General features: G+C 48.6%; 1 protein-coding gene across 1 annotated transcript in view; it reads right to left on the bottom strand.

The window, feature by feature from the left end:
* Positions 1-234, bottom strand: part of GALNT11 (polypeptide N-acetylgalactosaminyltransferase 11) — a 94,681-nt gene extending 94,447 nt beyond the window's left edge. Inside the window, exon 1 of the mRNA XM_025200477.1 lies at positions 210-234. The gene's annotated coding sequence lies outside the window, so the exon portion shown is untranslated. The remainder of the gene's footprint in view (positions 1-209) is intronic.
* Between the last annotated feature and the right edge of the window lie 4,049 nt (positions 235-4,283).

Below are 4,283 nucleotides of genomic sequence, written 5' to 3'. Positions count from 1 at the left end.
GCAGCCGCCGTCCCCACCCGCACGGGCCCGCCAGCAGAGTTACTGCCGTGACTCGCGAGCACGAGAGTTGCTTCCAGCGGGTGATGCGCAACCTGTCGGAGTTTGGGAACCGCGGATCAAGACCACGCAGGCGCTGGCGAGTCGTCTGCGGTCTGCTGCCCCCGCCCCAAACACCGCACAGCCCCCCGGGCAGGGCGGCCCAACCCCACCTGCAAACCGGGGGCTCCCCAGGGCCAGGCCGGTGCGGGGAGCGGGGCGCCCAGGACCGGCACCTGCGCGGGGGAGGGAGGGAGGGATGAATGGCTGCGGACCGGCGCTGCCCGCCCATCACGTGACGAGCCCGCGGCCGCCATGACACCAGGGGCAAGGTGGGGGGGGCGGGGCTGTGCCTGCGCTCAGCATCCCCCTGCTCCCGTCCTGCCCTTGTGGGGCCTGAGACAGGCCTGAGCCTGCTGCCAGGCAGGGCCCGCACGCCTCTTGTGGGGGCGCCCTGCTGTGCCATGCCAAAATGCACGTGACTCCCCCAAAACTCATAGCTCAGTCACGCCATGATGTTGCGCGGCGGCCACCCTGGGAAAATGGGTGCTGGCGTCAAGGGCTGGACACGGGCATGGGTGAACCGACAGGGCCTGGAAATGGTGACAATAACGATGTTATCTCTGGCAAAGCAGGGGTCCCCGATGCTAAAAGTTCGCCACCGGGGCGTCTAGGTACGGCTGGCAACCGACTGCAGCAGTGCCGCTGCTGCCGCCTCCACCGAGCAGCTGCCCACGTCGAGGAAAGGCGTCTCGCCCTCAAGGCAGAGAAGAGAGAGCGGAGGAAGGAAAAGGAGAGGGACTAGAGCCGCCTGTGAGCCGTGGTAGAGATGGCCCTCAAACCGAGGGGCTGCTGCCGCTGACAGAGGAGAAGGCAGGGTTCGTGCTGGTGTCTTTCTTCTCTACAAGAGCCGGGTGGTTACAGCATTTGCCCAGGGTGGGGAATTTCTAGGTTAACGTCCACTCAGCCCGAGAGGGTTGAAACCCACATTTCCCACCTCCTGGGAGCTGGCCTAAGCACCAAGTGCAGGCTGTTATGGGGTGAAGGCTTATGCTCATGCTCATCCGTTGCTTTAAAGCTTTGCCCCTATACCTGGGCCAGAAACACAGAGTAAGTGAGCAGGCCCATGTATCCTGGTGTTGACAGCAGTCCTGGTCCCTGCTACAAAGCTGCTTTGCCTCTTATAGAGAAGAGTCATGAGATAAAACACCAACACGCCCTACTTGTGCATTAAAATGTTGGAGCAGCAGTGGTGCCATCACTGAGTTAAAAGGAAGCAACAGCCCCCCTGTACTTTGTGCGTCGCACACTACAGCCAGGCTGAGGGAGATCTGGAGGAACGCAGTTTTGACATAAATCTTACCTAAACCTCCTTTAGGAGCTGGGGCCAGTGACTTACGTGAAATAGCACAGACAGTTGTGATTGACCTGGAACATGAACACAAGTTTCCCAAACCCTTGGATCTCAGCCAGACCCCTCAGAAAGGAGGCAGTTTTGACCTGTCCTCACCTTATATCTAAGGTGACTGTAATAGGTGCCACATGGACAGGCTTTAACCCGTTATAAGCAGGTGAAAGACAGACAGGTCAATTTAACCTATACAGCTGTTATCAAGAATTGCTGAAAGCAAACACTGGATGGTTCAGGGAAATGATCAGAGTTTGCATGAACTCCAAGGCCGGTGTTAGGAAAGCTCCAAGATAGGTTGCCAACATGCAGCAGTGTACAGCAGCAGTTAAGGCTGATACTACATTCAACCAGGTTTATCTCAAACCAGTTTTAGCCATTTTCAAACTGGTTTATGTGCACTGAATATCTGTTTTGTTACAGGTTTAAACCAGTTTCTCATAACTTAAACCAGTTTGTGTGCAATACCTGGCCCTGGCCCAGAAGAAGAAGAAAAATAAAATTTCAATGCAGATCAGAGACTTATCTTGCACCACTTCTCAGCATCACTTTTTTCTGGATAGCAGTTGGCAACTTGTTCAGAAGATTAGTTACCTCCCACCAGCACATGTTGAGAAACGGGGGTTAGCCAAAGCATAATTACCCTGTCTTTTCCAGATCCCCAGAGTAACTGCTCTAGGAAAACAAACTATGCTTGCAACATTCTCGTGTGACCAGTTAGGCAGGCTAAGAGTGATCCTGGGCAGCCTGAGTTCAGAAGACAATTTTACTTTCTATCCACCAGCGAAAGGAAAATGAGAGAAGCCTTCAGTAATAAGACTCATTACAGGGCCAGCGTGCTGAAGAGTGGAAAGTAATCCTTGGTAGAAAGAGAAAGGATGGGCCACAAGGCCAACGCTACTAACATTTACACTAGAGTGGCAATAATAAACTTGTTAATAACTACTCATTTATTTCTTTCCCCAGGAAATGTCCTTTGCCCCTGGTGAAATCTTTCCTGGATATTGATAATTCCTGGTAGGCTTCCCAATCCTTGCTCATCTACAACATATCCTCTTCCTGAATTCCCTCCCAGATGATCCTTCTTCACACTCTTGCATTCAAGCTTCTTCACTGTAATGGTACTACTTACACATCTGCTCATCTCCTGTTCCTTCCCATATAACCTTCGTTCTCTAAGCTCTGGTGCTGTTGTTCCTCCTTTACACAAAGAAGTCACCTTCTGAGATGCAGACAGGGAAGTTCCAGCCTGGAGGAGGAAGTTGGGCTTTATGACTTCTGGAGGTCCCTTTTGCCCTGTTTATCTATGGTTTTATAGCAACCTCACTTGCTGCCAAATCCTGCCTCAGATCTTGCTTCTTTCAGCCAACTTTCTTCACATCAATGCTAATTCCCCATCTGGTCATGTTAAATGTTACTTCATCACTATTTTGAAATTAAATTAGCACAAGTGATAAGTTTCCATCTGCTTTGTAGACTTGTCCTATTTCCAGGCATTCCAAATCAAAATGAAGGCTTGTTAGTGACATTATGTGACAGGCACAGCTCATCTTATCACCATTTTCGAGGCACATACAGTTTGACAGACGTTGTTATGCCCTAGTCTTCCTGTCAGTTACAAGATTAAATAGATACAGCTCTGCATATACTGTCCCACAGTGCTAGGCTCCAGTTTCCACATAAGTGTCTCCACCAACATAACTTACCTTACAGCAAGTGTATACAAATCACTGAGACAAAACAAATAAAGATGTTATTCTATAATAGTAAATAAGGAGCAACAGAGTTCCTAAAATGATTGCACATGCTAGCATTAAGTAGCAGGTTCCCAAGCCCGCAAGTTATTTGCTTTCACACTGACAAGAATTTTCCTCAGCAGGTTTCCACCTCTCCTGCTTATTGGCATCTCTAGCAGTTGAGTCTTTGGAAGATCATATTATCAGATTAGCTTTGTCATATTCCCCCTCCTCCCCCAACCATTACCAATGACAACAGGTCTATACTGGTGACCACTGGGGTTTCTTCAAGTTTGTTTAGTGAAGTGTCTTTGGAGTTGGGTTTTTTGAGCAAGCTGATTCTCCTCACCTTGCACAACACCTGCACACTCCTAGAGAAAACACGTACAGAAAAGATTGTATAGCAAAGGCCACAGGTCCAATATAAGAAGTCTGTGATCTCCAAAAGAGGTTTGCTGGAAGTTCTTGCAGTGTTCTGCATAAATTCAGTGTTTTTACCCACAGAATAACACAGGCAGCAAAAGCACGAACTTCCCCACACAGACCAGTTAGTAGGTTTAGTATTGATATGAGGTGACCCCCTCTAAATGATTTTCCAGCCCCATTCATCCACTGGCCTTTCTTCTGGGATTACAAAAAATTCTCGAGATGGTAGCTCTTTATTGAAATTGAACTCTGGAACAAGCTTATGAAGCATTTGGATGTTTCTGCACAAGCATGTTATTCAAACCTCTTCTTCCCATCTCACTATACAATGCCACTGCTGTTTTCAACCTCTTTTTCAAATCTTTATCTATATGCTTTCTTATATAACAGCTCTCACAGCATGGGACACATTTATTATTCACTCTCTCAGGTTCCTACTTAGTCTCCTAGGAAAAAAGCTGATATAGTAGTTGGATCACAGAGGCAGCAGAGACACACTGCATTCCCTGTTCTGAAAGACTAAGCTGTTAGGCCTATGTACCTCAACTTCGCCAGCTGGAGAAGGAGGATAGTAACCACCTATCATATAGGTGTATTGGGAGACTCCATCCATCGAGATTCGCAAAGCAGTTGGAGATTTGTGGAGGAAAGGCTTGAAGTTGATCTGTTATTACTAA

This window comes from Alligator sinensis, unplaced genomic scaffold (genome assembly GCF_000455745.1).
Source record: "Alligator sinensis unplaced genomic scaffold, ASM45574v1 scaffold599_1, whole genome shotgun sequence".
Taxonomy (NCBI): Eukaryota; Metazoa; Chordata; order Crocodylia; family Alligatoridae; genus Alligator; species Alligator sinensis.
The sequence above is the reverse complement of the archived record's forward strand: the minus strand, read 5'-3'. Positions and strand labels throughout refer to the sequence as shown.